The following is a 15,133-nucleotide window of genomic DNA, read 5'->3' as shown; positions in this document are numbered from 1 at the left end:
CTGCTTTTTAATATGTTATCTAGGTTGGTCATAACTTTCCTTCCAAGGAATAAGCGTCTTTTAATTTCATGGCTGCAATCAGCATCCGCAGTGATTTTGGAGCCCCCAAAAATAAAGTCTGACACTGTCTCCGCTGTTTTTCCATCTGAGATTTCCATGGACTTCCCTGGTAGCCCAGTGGTTAAGAATCTGCCTGCTAACTCAGAGGACATGAGTTCAATCCTTGGTCCAGAAAGATTCCACATGCTACGGGACAACTAAGCCCACACACCACAACTACTGAAGCCCACAAGCTCTACAGCCCACGCTCTGCAGCAAGAGAAGATACCACAATGAGAGCCCACACACTGCAACTAGAAAGCAGCTCAGGTCACCACAGCTAGAGAAAGACTGCACAGAGCAATGAAGACCCAGCACAGTCTAAATAAATAAAGTTTAAAAAAAGGAATTCCTTAGTACCCATCTATTTGAGAGACAGCTTCCTTAATCTTTCCTAACTCCGTCACTCCCTCTTTATTTGCAAAGATCTAGGCTGACGCCCTCCACAGTCACAACATCCAAGATGCCCAATGCACCTTATTTCAGTTCCTGTGGAGCCTACAATGAACACCTACATGTACCCTGTCTTTCCCTCTAGAGTCAAAATGAGAAAGGAGAAACCAGAAGTGGTGGTTTCTATACAGTTATTAGCAGCTAAACAACAACAACCAAAAATAACTTAGATAAAAAATATTTTTTTAGAGTTACTAAAAAAAAAGTAACAGGTTCTGGCTTCTGGAACAAAGGAAGGAAGCGAAGTTATAATAATTGATTATATTCTACAAGGAGTAGCAATACCTTGGTCAAAAGTAAAGAAATTTGGTTGGGTCACTCCCTTCCCTGGTGGCCCAGAAGGTAAAGAATCTGCTTGAAACGTGGGAGACCTGGGCCCCATCTCTGGGTTGGGAAGATCCCCCGGAGAAGGGAACAGCTATCCACTCCAGTATTCTGGCCTGGAGAATTCCATAAACTGTATAGTCCATGGAGACACAAAGAATCAGACACGACTGAGTGACTTTTACTCACTCACTCCCTAGAAAAAGACAAGAAAACTGAGGTTCATAAAAGTTAAATGAAGAAGTAAGGATTCAAAACCAAGAAAACAAAAACAAAACACAAACAAAAAGTCAGATGAGAGTTCCACTTAGGTATGTGATCGAATTCTTGCTCACTATGCCCACCCTTGAAGCAAGGGAAGGGGGTGTGTTATAATATCTGAAACTGGAAATACGAATATATTTTCTGAGTAAAGTTGTTAAACAGAATGATTTTTTTTAACATAATGGGATTAATAGGATTTTGTAAGTGACCTAAAAATTCATACAATAATAATAACTGCCATTAAATCAAATGACAATGTGCTTAGTCACTCAGTCACGTCCAGATTGTAGCCTGCCAGGCTCCTCTCTGTCCATGGAATTCTCCAGGAAAGAATATTGAAGTGGGTACCCTTTCCCTTCTGCAGGGGATTTCCCCAACCCAGAGACTGAACTCAGGTCCCCCACATCGTAGGCAGATTCTTTACCATCTGAGCCACCAGGGAAGCCCAAATGCCAATGTAGTAGATGTTTTTCTGAAACTGCCATCCAAGATTCATTCTCTTTTCTTCTAATAATAAACCTACACTTTTCCTCTAGGGAAAAATGTTCCCTGTGCCTTTTGTCCTTATGCTTTGGATGGAACTGAAATCATCCCAGATTCTGGAGGTAGGTATGTAATCTGTGAAGTGAAGTTGCTCAGTCGTGTCCGACTCTTTGCGACCCCATGGACTGTCGCCTACCAGGCTCCTCTGTCTATGGGATTTTCCCAGCAAGAGTACTGGAGTGGGGTGCCATTTCCTTCTCCAGGGGATCTTCCCGACCCAGGGATCGAACCCGGGTCTCCTGCATTACAGGCAGACGCTTTACCATCTGAGCCACCAAGGAAGCCACGGTATGTAATCTAGGTTGGATTTATTTAAAACAATTGTTTGGGGGCTGGAAACATGCAAATATGAATTTAATCAAGGTAAGGCCAAGACTTTTGTGGGTTTTTCTGAGAGGAGCTGACCCTTTTTTCCTGTTAAATTGGAAACCAGTAAGATGCCTTCCCTGGTGGCTCAGAGGTTAAAGCGTCTGCCTCCAATACGGGAGACCTGGGTTCGATCCCTGGGTCGGGAAGATCCCCTGGAGAAGGAAATGGTAACCCACTCCAGTATTCTTGCCTGGAGAATCCCATGGACGGAGGAGCCTGGTAGGCTACAGTCCACGGGGTCGCAAAGAGTCGGACACGACTGAGCGACTGAACGGAACGGAACGGAAGATGTTAATATAGAGGTGGTAAGAGTCAGCATTAAGAACTTCTTTCAAAATAAAGCAAATATCAAGAAAAGCAGTTGAAGAAATGCATCAAAATCAAATCTGAGAGTAGTTTGAACTCTTAATATTAATTAATTTTTAAAAATTTTAGCCAGTTTTCTTTTCCTTCCCTCCCTTTCCCCTTCCTTCTTTCCTTTGCTTCCTATACGCCTGCAACTGAGAATGTTAATACAATCTGTTTTATGTTAGCCTGTATATATACTTTTCCTTTAACCCACAAAACAAGCCTATAGCTGGCATAATTATTCTCATCTTCTGATCACAACTGAGGAATTCCAACGTCATGCACCTAATTAATAAGCCACAAAGCTAATTCAACTTGAGGTCAGTCTGATTCCAAAGCAGATGGTCTTCACTATACTTGCTGCTCTCAGAGAACAGGACTCCTAAGGCACCAAGCCTTGAGGTTTCAAAAGCTCATATGTACTTATAATTTAAGGGCTGTGTCTGTATGACAAACATGATGTGACAATAACACATTTACTCTGGCCTGTGATGTGAGAATTGATTTACTTTTGAAAATGTACTGATTCCTTGACCAGGCCTCAGTTTTAAAAATCTACTTTATTGAAATATAGTTGATTTACAATGTTGTCTTAGCTTCTGGTGTATACATAGCTTCTTCTTAGAATATGACTGAAATGATTGTCAAGGACAAGTCATTTATAAAATGTATTTTTAAAATAATTTTTTAATTATTACTTTTTAAAACTTTATTTGGCTGCATTGGGCCTTAGTTGTGACACATCAGATCTTCTTTGGACCTTGCAGGATATTTAGTGGCTGGTGTATGGATTCTCTAGTTGCAGCACTAGGGCTTGGTAGGAGTTGTGGTTAGTAGACTTAGCTGCTGTGAGGCGTGTGGGATCTGAGTTCCCTGACCAGGGACTGAACCTGTGTCCCTTGTATTGCAAGGCAAATTCTTAACCACTGGACCACAGAGAAGTCCCTAAAATGTATTTCTTTAAAGCAAATTGTATTTTCAACTTTTAGCCTAAAAATCAGGTATATGTCGAAGAGAAAATTTTCATATTCATTCATCCTATAACAGACATTTAGAGATGTTTAGACATTTAGACGGAGAAGGCAATGGCACCAAACTGCAGTACTCTTGCCTGGAAAATCCCATGGACGGAGGAGCCTGGTAGGCTGCAGTCCATAGAGTCGCTAAGACTTGGACACGACTGAGCGACTTCACTTTCACTTTTCACTTTCATGCATTGGAGGAGGAAATGGCAACCCACTCCAGTGTTCTTGCCTGGAGAATCCCAGGGGTGGGGGAGCCAGGTGGGCTGCCGTCTATGGGGTCACACAGAGTTGGACACGACTGAAGCAACTTAGCAGCAACAGCAGCAGACATTTAGAGCATATCAGGCAAGAAGAAATGGAGTATCTGAACTGGATTGCCTAGAACAAAAATTTGCCTAATGTGGTTACACCCACTTTGGGATATATGTGTTATATCCTGTGTGGCAATGTACCACTTTGCTCTACTTGTGAAATTTCAAAGGAAGTGATTTTTTCAAAAGGTAAGAGTCTGACAGACAGTACTGAATAAACCTTCTGTGTCTCAGTTTCCTCAACAGTAAAATAATGATAATAATGGTTTTATTATTATTATTATTTTGGCCATGCAGCAAGTGGGATCTTAGTTCCCTGACTAGGAACTGAACCACTGTGACCTGCAGTTGGAAGGGCAGAATCTTAACCACTGGACTACCAGGGAAGTCCTAGCAATACTGTTATTAGTAGGACACCACCCTCTCCTAAGTTTCTTAATTAAATGAACTTCTGACTTGTAACTTAACTATTTAGTTAAGTTTGAGTATTTATTGATTAGATTTCCAAAGGATTTGATTCCATTTTCTCTTCTCTCTCATGCCCTTTCTTTCATGCACATAAAAATAGGCTACATAATTTATCTCCAAAAAAATGTTATAAAACATGCTCAACAGTGAAATATGTTAACTGTATTTTATCAAGGAACAAAAGATTATTGCTATACATGGTGAACAAGGAAATATATCAATAGTTTTCACTACAAAAATGTATTGTTTTAAAAATACCTCTCTTCTCAGATTTTCTGTCAAAGTTAATGTAGCCTTGTGGCTTAAATAAGTTTTACAAAACAAAAGCCAGGTATCTTGAATCACTTAAAGTATGCTGACTTCAGAACACGATAGTATTATTGTTTAAATAAAGTTATATCACTTGCACATATTCTGTCTTTCTATCTATTTAGGGAGAAACTAGGCTAAAACAATAGGGAAATCTTTCAAATAAATGAAATTAGAGAAATTTTCCTTTATTCCTCTCACCATAATACATTAGAATGGATCATTGGAATAAACTTCAAACAAATCAAAAGTCTCTAATATGTTTGTATTGCAAAGACCAAAATGTTTAAGTTGTCATCTCAGAGCAGCAGATAGCTTTGAAAACAAAGACATTTATTTTCTAGCTTTATTGAGTTAGGTTAAATTTAGTTGAAGTGTTAGTCACTCAGTTGTGTTCAACTCTATGCAACCCCATGGACTATAGCCTGCCAGGCTCCTCTGTCCATGGAATTCTCCAGGCAAGAATACTGGAGTGGGTAGCCATTCCCTTCTTCGGGGGATGATATCCAGGTCTTCCACATTGGGGACAGATTCATTACCACCTGAGCTACCAGGGAAGCTCTCTTTAAGCTTTCAGTCAGTCAGTCAGTTCAGTCGCTCATTCATGTCCGACTCTTTGCGACCCCATGAACTGCAGCATGCCAGGCCTCCTTGTCCAACACCAACTCCCTCAGTTTTCCCAAACTCATGTCCATTGAGCCAGTGATGCTTTCCAACCATCTCATCCTCTGTCGTCCACTTCTCCTGCCCTTAATCTTTCTCAGCATCAGCTCTTCGCTTCAGGTGGCCAAAGTATTGAGTTTCAGCCTCAACATCAGTCCTTCCAATGAACACCCAGGACTGATCTCCTTTAGGATGGACTGGTTGGGATCTTCTTGCAGTCCAAGGGATTCTCAAAGGTCTTGTCCAACACCACAGCTCAAAACCATCAATTCTTCGGTGCTCAGCTTTCTTTATAGTCCAACTCTCACATCCATACATGACCAGTGGAAAAACCATAGCCTTGACTAGACGGACCTTTGTTGACAAAATAATGTATCTGTTTTCTAATATGCTGCCTTGGCTGGTTATAACTTTCTTTCCAAGGAGTAGGCGTCTTTTAATTTCATGGCTGCAGTCACCATACGCAGTGATTTTGGAGCCCCCCAAAATAAAATCAGCCACTGTTTCCACTGTTACCCATCTATTTCCCATGAAGTGATGGGACCAGATGCCATGATCTTAGTTTTCTGAATGTTGAGCTTCAAGCCAACTTTTTCACTTTCTTCTTTCACTTTCATCAGGAGGCTCTTTAGTTCTTCTTCACTTTCTGCCATAAGGGTGGTGTCATCTGCATATCTGAGGTTATTAATATTTCTCCCAGCAATCTTGACTCCAGCGTGTGCTTCATCCAGCCCAGCATTTCTCATGATGTCCTCTGCATATAAGTTAAATAAGCAGGGTGACAATATACAGCCTTGACATACTCCTTTTCCTATTTGGAACCCATCTGTTGACCCATGTTCAGTTCAAACTGTTGCTTCCTGACCTGCATACAGGTTTCTCAAGAGGCAGGTCAGGTGGTCTGATATTCCCATCTCTTTCAGAATTTTCCACAGTTTACTGTGATCCACACAGTCAAAGGCTTTGGCATAGCCAATAAAGCAGAAATAGATGTTTCTCTGGAACTCTCTTGCTTTTTCAATGATCCAGTGGATGTTGGCAACTTGAACTCCGGTTCCTATGCCTTTTCGAAAACCAGCTTGAACATCTGGAAGTTCACGGTTCATGTATTGCTGAAGCCTGGCTTGGAGAATTTTGAGCATGACTTTACTAGCGTGTGAGATGAGTGCAATTGTGCGGTAGTTTTGAGCATTCTTTGGCATTGCCTTGTAGGTCTTCATAGAACCGTTCAACTTCAGCTTCTTCAGTGTTACTGGTCGGCGCATAGACTTGGATTACCCTGATATTGAATGATTTCTTTGGGATTGGAATGAAAACTGACCTTTTCCAGTCCTGTGGCCACTGCTGAGTTTTCCAAATTTGCTGGCATACTCAGTGCAGCACTTTCACAGCATCATCTTTTAGGATTTGAAATAGCTCAAATGGAATTCCATCACCTCCACAAGCCTTGTTCATAGTGATGCCTCCTAAGGCCCACTTGACTTCACATTCCAGGATGACTGGCTCTAGGTGAGTAATCACACCATCATGATTATCTGGGTCATGAAGCTCTTTTTTGAACAATTCTTCTGTGTATTCTTGCCACTTCTTCTTAATATCTTCTGCTTCTGTTTGGTCCATGCCATTTCTGTCCTTTATTGAGCCTATCTTTGCATGAAATGTTCCCTTGGTATCTCTAAATTTCTTGAAGAGATCTCTAGTCATTTCCATTCTATTGTTTTTCTCTATTTCTTTGCATTGATCTCTGGGGAAGGCTTTCTTATCTCTCCTTGCTATTCTTTGGAACTCTGCATTCAGATGATTATATCTTTCCTTTTCTCCTTTGCTTTTCCCTTCTGTTCTTTTCTCAGCTATTTGTAAGGCCTCCTCCACCAGCCATTCTGCTTTTTGCATTTCTTTTTCTTGGAAATGGTCTTGATCCCTGTCTCCTGTACAACGTCATGAACCTCCATACATAGTTCATCAGGCACTCTGTCTATCAGATCTAGTCCCTTAAATCTATTTCTCACTTCCACTGTATAATCATAAGGGATTTGATTTAGGTCGCAAGATCGCTGGGAGAAATATCAATAACCTCAGATATGCAGATGACACTACCCTTATGGCAGAAAGTGAAGAGGAACTCAAAAGCCTCTTGATGAAAGTGAAAGAGGAGAGTGAAAAGGTTGGCTTGAAGCTCAACATTCAGAAAACAAAGATCATGGCATCTGGTCCCATCACTTCATGGCAAATAGATGGAAAAACAGTGGAAACAGTGTTAGACTTTATTTTTGGGGGCTCCAAAATCACTGCAGATGCTGATTGCAGCCATGAAATTAAAAGACACTTACTCATTGGAAGGAAAGTTATGACCAACCTTGATAGTATATTAAAAAGCAGAGACAATACTTTGCCAACCAAGGTCCGTCTAGTCAAGGCTATGGTTTTTCCCGTGGTCATGTATGGATGTGAGTGTTGGACTGTGAAGAAAGCTGATCGCCGAAGAATTGATGCTTTTGAACTGTGGTGTTGGAAAAGACTCTTGAGAGTCTCTTGTACTTCAAGGAGATCCAACCAGTCCATTCTAAAGGAGATCAATCCTGGGTGTTCACTGGAAGGACTGATGCTAAAGCTGAAACTGCAATACTTTGGCCACCTCATGCAACGAGTTGACTCACTGGAAAAGACTCTGATGCTGGGAAAGGTTGGGGGCGGGAGGAGAAGGGGACGACCGAGAATGAGATGGCTGGATGGCATCACTGACTCTGTGGACATGAGTTTGAGTGAACTCCGGGAGTTGGTGATGAACAGGGAGGCCTGGCGTGCTGTGATTCATGGGGTCGCGGAGAGTTGGACACGACTGAGTGACTGAACTGAACTGAACTGAACTGAATGGTCTAATGGTTTTTCCCACTTTCTCCAATTTAAGTCTGAATTTGGCAATAAGGAGTTCATGATCTGAGCCACAGGCAGCTCTTGGTCCTGTTTTTGCTGACTGTATAGAGCTTTTCCACATTTTGCTGCAAAGAATATAATCAATCTGATTTTGGTGTTGATCATCGGGTGATGTCCATGTGTAGAGTCTTCTCTTGTGTTGTTGGAAGAGGGTGTTTGCTATGACCGGGGTGTCTCTTGGCAAAACTTTATTAGCCTTTGCCCTGCTTCATTCTGTACTCCAAGGCCAAATTTGCCTGTTACTCCAGGTGTTTCTTGACCTCCTACTTTTGCATTCCAGCCCTCTATAATGAAAAGGACATCTAAAAGGTTAGTTCTAAAAGGTCTTGTAGGTCTTCACAGAACTGTTCAACTTCAGCTTCTTCAGTGTTACTGGTCAGCGCATAGACTTGGATTACCCTGATATTGAATGGTTTGCCTTGGAAACGAACAGAGATCATTCTGTTGTTTTTGAGATTTCATCCAAGTACTGTATTTCAGACTCTTGTTGACTATGATGGCACTTCATTTCTTCTAAGGGATTCCTGCCCACAGTAGTAGATATAATGGTCATCTGAATTAAATTCACCCATTCCAGTCCATCTTAGTTCACTGATCGTAGAATGTCGATGTTCACTCTTGCCATCTCCTGTTTACCACTTCCAATTTGCTTTGATTCATGGACCTAAAATTCCAGGTTCCTATGCAATATTGCTCTTTACAACATGGGACCTTGCTTCTTTCAGCAGTCACATCCACAACCTGGTGTTGTTTTTGCTTTGGTTCTGCCCCTTCATTCTTTTTTTTTTTTTTTCAAACTGTATCCAGCTTTATTAAAGATACTTTTCATAAACAATCATGGTATTTCAGGCAGGACACATGGGCAGACAATCGTTAACAGTATACATCTTTCAAACTCCCTTTTTCAATGGACTACCAAAATCAGAAAGCCACTATAAAACCCAATGAAATCTTCATGTGATGCTCTGAACAGGGAAAGTTTAGAGTGAGGGTTGACATTTCACATTTAGCATGTTGTTTAACAACTTTTCACAAGCCGACCCTGACTTTCAGGAAATGGAAATGAAAATGGCAGAAATATCACTCTGAGGAGCCACAGTCTAAAAATGGAACCACTGCTCTTTTGAAGGACACCATCTCAATGGTGACACTGGAAAGTCCAGATTGCCTGACATACTGGTCATCAATTTTGGGGGGGCACGGGGTTCAGGTTCCAACAGGTCTCTGGGTTTAGGGGAGTCAAGTCTATGCTGAGGTGGAGAGGGAGAAGAGGACATAAAAACTGAATTTTAGTTTTTCCACACCACAAGGCGTTTGTGCCAAGGTGGCTAATGTGTGTCAACATCAAGGAATCCCTCCTTCCTGGGAACGAAGAGTAAGTCTCTCAAAACTAGACGGGAAAGGTATTTTTCCCCCTCGTCAATTCAGCTTCGGAGACATTATGTTAGTGAAGTGCCCTTCCCCCAAAAAACAACAATGAAGTGTTCTGTGTGCTAACAACATAGCTTAAAAAAAAAAAAGTAAAACAAAATTCTGCATTTTTATAAAACTTGATAAAAAATAGTATTTCAAACTGTACAGTCACCAGAAGTACACAGTTATCAAAAATGCACACACTTCACTTGGCATCTCCAGCACCTTCAGCTTTCTGTGCCTGGTCTGTTTTGGCATCTCCATTTTCTGCAGGGTTATTCCCATCCTTGCCAGCATCAGCTTTCCCCTTTTTCCCTTTGGGTACCTTCTCTCCCTTCTTTGCAGGGGCCTTTTTAGGCTTGGGCTCTGGCTTTGGAGGAGCAGGTTTAGCAGATAACCTTGCAGATCTCTGTGGTTCGTCCTTCACCTTGGCTTTATCTCCTTTAGCATCCCCTTCAGCCTTTCTCTTGGGCATGGTGGCTGCGGCGACCAGACGTAGGCGCTGGACACGGGGCTGCAGTGGCGCGTGGGGTTTAAGTCGGTCCAGGGGTCGCTCTCGCCTCTTCTTCCTGTCCCTTCATTCTTTATGCAGTTATTTCTCCACTGATCTGCAGTAGCATATTGGGCACCTACCAACCTGGGGAGTTCATCTTTAAGCTTTAATATTGAGTTATTAAGTCACACAAAAAAATTGTATATATTTAGGTTGTACAACAAGATATTTTTTAAGAAGTACACTGTGATGATTTCATATATTATATATGGTGGAATGATTACTACAATCAAGTTAATTTAATACAGACATCATCACTTTGCATAGTTACCTGTTTTGTGTGTGTGGTGAGAACACTTAATATTTACTTCCTTGGCAAATTTCAAGTATACCATTATGGTATCCTTGACTATAATTATCATGCTCTACAATGGATCCTCAGAACTTTTTTATCTTATAAATGAAAGTTTGTATCCTTTGACCAACATCTCCCAACTCTTCTCTAGTCCTGGCAATCGCCAGTCTATTCTCTGATTCTATGAATTTGATTTTTTTTTAGATTCCATGTATATGTGAGATCATACATTATTTGTCTTTCTGTGTCTGGCTTATTTCACCTACCATAATACCTTCTATATTCATTGAAAGGTCTGATGTAAAGCTTAAGCTCCAATAGTTTTGCCACCTGATACAAACAGCCAACTCATTGAAAAAGACCCTGACGCTGGGAAAGATTGAAGGCAGGAGGAAAAGTGGGCAACAGAAGGTGAGATGGTTGCATGGCATCACCGATTCAATGGACATGAGTTTGAGCAAATTCCAGGAGATAATGAAGGACAGGGAAGCCTGGTATGCTGCAGTCCATGGGATTGCAAAGTCGGACACAATTGAACAGCAATGCATTCCAGGTTTATCCATGTCATCACAAATGGCAAGATTCCTTTTCAATGACTGAATAATATTTATATATGTGTGTGTGTGTGTATATATACACACTATGTAATATATATGTACAATTTTTAAAATTCATTCATTCATAGACAGACTGGTTGTTTCTACATCTTGGCTACTGTGAATATGCTGCAATGAATATGGAAGTGCAGATACCTCTTCAAGAGACAGATCATTTCCCATCTAGAAGTGGGAATGCTGGATCACATGGTGGTTCTATTTTTAGCTTTTAGAGGAACCCCCATAGTGCCTCTATCAATCTACATTTCCAGTAACAGTGCACAAAGATTCCCTTTCTCCACATTCTTGCCAATGCTTATCTCTAGTACTTTTGATAATGGCTGTCCTAAAAGCTGTGAGGTGACATATTATTGTGGTTCTGATTTGCATTTCTCTGAGGATTAGTGATATTGAATACATTTTCATACACCTATTAGTCATTTGTGTATCTTTTAAAAAATGTCTCTTCGGGTCCTTTGTCCATTTTTATACCAAGATACTTTTTTTTTTTTTTGCAGTTGAGTTGTATGAGTTCTTTGAATACTAGTTCTTTGCATGCATAGTTCAACTTTGACCTCATACTTTGTATAAGTTTTTAGATACTAATCCCATATCACATACATGGTTTGCAACTATATTTTCCCATTTTGTAGACTGGCTCTTCATTTTGATTGTTTCCTTTGCTGGATAGATTTTTAGTCTGATATACTCCCAATTGTTTATTTTTGCCTTTGTTCTCTGTGATTTTTGAGTCATACCCAAAAAATCATTGTGCATACCAGTGCCAAGAAGCTTTTCTCCTACGTTTTCTTCTAGGAATTCTATGCTTTGAGGGTTTACATTTAATTATTTACATTTAAATCTTTAATCCATATTAAGCTGATTTTTTGCATAAGGTATAAGATGGGCCCCAGTTTCATTCTTTTGCATGAAATATACATTTCTTTTAGTGCTCATACAATGCTGATTGGAGTTATGTGGTATAATGATTAAGAAAAGAACACTGGGTGCCAGACATCACAGGTTCAGATTCATGTTCTGAAACTCACTGTGTAACTCTGGATGAGGTTCTCAGACTAAATGCTTAGCTTGGCTCCTGGTATTTGGTAAGCATGTAATAATAGTAGCTCACATATGTTCATGTAAGTATATGGGTAAAATAATGCTAGATTTATAAAATAAAAATCTCCATAGAAAAGACTTCAGTGATAAGAGAAATATTAAAAGTAAAAACAACTATTCATCCTTGATGTTTCTTTACTAGTAACATAAGTACTCTTGCCTAGAAAATCCCATGGACGGAGGAGCCTGGTAGGCTGCAGTCCGTGGGGTCGCTGGGGGTCGGACACGACTGAGCGACTTCACTTTCACGCATTGGAGAAGGAAATGGCAACCCACTCCAGTGTTCTTGCCTGGAGAATCCCAGGGACGGGGGAGTCGGGTGGGCTTCCGTCTATGGGGTCGCTTCAGTCGTGTCCGACTCTGTGCGACCCCATAGACGGAAGCCCACCCGGCTCCCCCGTCCCTGGGATTCTCCAGGCAAGAACACTGGAGTGCGTTGCCATTTCTTTCTCCAATGCGTGAAAGTGAAAAGTGAAAGTGAAGTCGCTCAGTCGTATCCGACTCTTAGCAACCCCGTGGACTGCAGCCTACCAGGCTCCTCCATCCATAGGATTTTCCAGGCAAGAGTACTGCAGTGGGTCGCCAGTGCCTTCTCCGCCTAGTAACATATAGAAAACCATAAAATTCAGATTCTTAATATAAATTTATGAGCTAGAGGTGAATCACTTAGGCATATACAAATTGCTAGATAAATGCCAGGAAGATGTTATAATGCTAGAGAGTTCAGTTCAGTTCAGTTGCTCAGTCATGTCCACCTCTCTGCGACCCCATGAAACACAGCACGCCAGGCCTCCCTATCTATCACCAACTCCTGGAGTTCACTCAAACTCATGTCCATCGAGTCGGTGATGCCATCCAGCTATCTCATCCTCTGTCGTCCCCTTCTCCTCCTGCCCCCAATCCCTCCCAGCATCAGAGTCTTTTCCAGTGAGTCAACTCATCTCATGAGGTGGCCAAAGTATTGGAGTTTCAGCTTTAGCATCAGCCCTTCCAATGAACACCCAGGATTGATCTTTAGAATGGACTGGTTGGATCTCCTTGCAGTCCAAGGGACTCTCAAGAGTCTTCTCCAGCACCACAGTTCAAAAGCATCAATTCTTTGGCGATCAGCCTTCTTCACAGTCCAACTCTTACATCCATACATGACCACTGGAAAAACCATAGCCTTGACTAGACGGACCTTGGTTGGCAAAGTAATGTCTCTGCTTTTTAATATGTTATCTAGGAGTAGTTCTTTATATTACTGTTTCACTATTTTAACTATATTTAACTATATTATTCTAACATCTTATCAGCTCAAATGCAATACTAAATATTATGTTGCATGTCACGCTATACTTGATTTTAAATTAATCATAATGCTTAATTATAGTATTTGGCATCATTTGTTATTTTTTCAACATAATTAAAATTCATACAATTTTCACACAATAGTGCAAGTGTTAGTCACTTAGTCGTGCCTGACTCTTTGTGACCCCATGGGCTGCAGCCCACCAGGCTCCTCTGTCCATGAGATTTTCCAGGAAAGGATACTGGAGTGGGTTGCCATTTCCTTCTCCAAGGGGTCTTCCCAACCCAGGGAAGATACAAATTCAAGTTCCTATAGACCATAAACTAGGAGACTCTGGAACATATCCAGGGACATAAAACAAGGTGCAAAAACTTAATGGTCTAAAGGTATTGAAATCATACAGAGTCTGCTCTCTTATTACTTTGGGATTATGTCAGAAATCAATATTATCAAAAGATATTTGAAAATAACACATATTTTCAAGTGTAATATGATATTGACCAAGAGAGATATTTGACTTAGCCATTAAAAGCCTCAATAAAGTTAGAAGACTGAAAAAATACAGAGGGTGATTGCAGAGAAGAAAGCACTTACATGAGGAATTAATATCAAAATGAGAAACTAATATCAAAGATAGTTTTAAAAATTCATGTATATGGAAATTAAATGTCCACTTTAAATGATGAGTGTATCTAAGAAGCTGTTAGAAGGAAAATTAGAAAATATTTGTAACAGAATAAAAATAAATGGAAAGTTACCAGAATTTGTTGCATGCAGCTGAAGCTGCTCAATGTGGAATCTTGAGTAAGATATGAAAACAGATAATGGACAATAGCATAAAGTTTTGTGAAATTTGAACAAAATTTGTACTTTAGCTAAGGGAAGCCAATAACAGTATATTACATGTTAATAATAGTATATCACGTTAATTTCCTGTTTGGTTTTTCTTTACAACATAATATTTATTTATATTCTCAGAATTGGATTATAAGTTTCAAGCCTCATTCAAAATTTTTTAATCACTAATAAATTTTCTAGATTTTAGGAGTAATACTAGATGCCAAAATATATGGAAATATATCAAAGTTTTGAGAGAATATAAATTAGAAATCTACCATTCTATTCATACTAAGTTAAACAAGTGAAATCAAAACGTCATAAATTTTTTAGCTAGGCAAAAACTAATAAATTTTCTAAAATATGCATATTATACATAGTATTTATATATATGTATTCAAAAGCCTTTCTACGACACTTGATAAAGGCTTGAGAAAGAATAACAATGACAATAACAACAAAAAAGAGATGGAGAAATTAGAAAACATAAACTAAATGCAGACACTTTTTAAGGTTTTTATGGACTTGATGATGAGCTGAACACTCAGTTTAGCTTCAGTGACACAAGTATAAGATTTTTTTATCACACAATTATTCTTTCAAAATTGAATGTGCCTGTACAAATGTCCAGTGTAGACAGCTGTCCAAACAATAAGAATTCTATGTATCAAGACAGGTGCTGTTATTACACTGCAAATCCATAACACAAGTGTTCATTTATAAAAGATTTGAAACAAAAAGACTTAGCATAAAAAATAATTAAATATCTTGGTAGGAAAATAGAGCAATGAATTTCAATTTATTACATGCACAAAAATTTTTAATATATAGTCTGAAGAAAATTATAGATCTTTGTCCACTGCCGTGGAAGTATTTTGATACCACATAATAATACCTGATTTGAGAAATTTAGTTC

The 15,133-nt window shown here is 39.8% G+C and overlaps 1 long non-coding RNA gene, 1 other non-coding gene and 1 pseudogene across 2 annotated transcripts in view; all 3 read right to left on the bottom strand.

Moving 5' to 3' along the window:
• LOC129540558 (uncharacterized) overlaps window positions 1-15,133 on the bottom strand; it is a 92,534-nt gene that overhangs the window by 31,230 nt on the left and 46,171 nt on the right. The window lies entirely within an intron of this gene.
• Window positions 1,893-1,964, bottom strand: TRNAY-GUA (transfer RNA tyrosine (anticodon GUA)). The gene has a single exon. It is a non-coding gene; the product is annotated as a tRNA-Tyr (tRNA).
• On the bottom strand, window positions 8,907-10,069 carry LOC129540557 (non-histone chromosomal protein HMG-17 pseudogene; annotated as a pseudogene).

This window comes from Moschus berezovskii, chromosome 4 (assembly GCF_049115385.1).
Source record: "Moschus berezovskii isolate FMDL1 chromosome 4, NW_MosBer_1.0, whole genome shotgun sequence".
In the NCBI taxonomy this organism is placed as follows: Eukaryota; Metazoa; Chordata; class Mammalia; order Artiodactyla; family Moschidae; genus Moschus; species Moschus berezovskii.
This window is presented reverse-complemented; position numbering and strand designations above follow the sequence as displayed.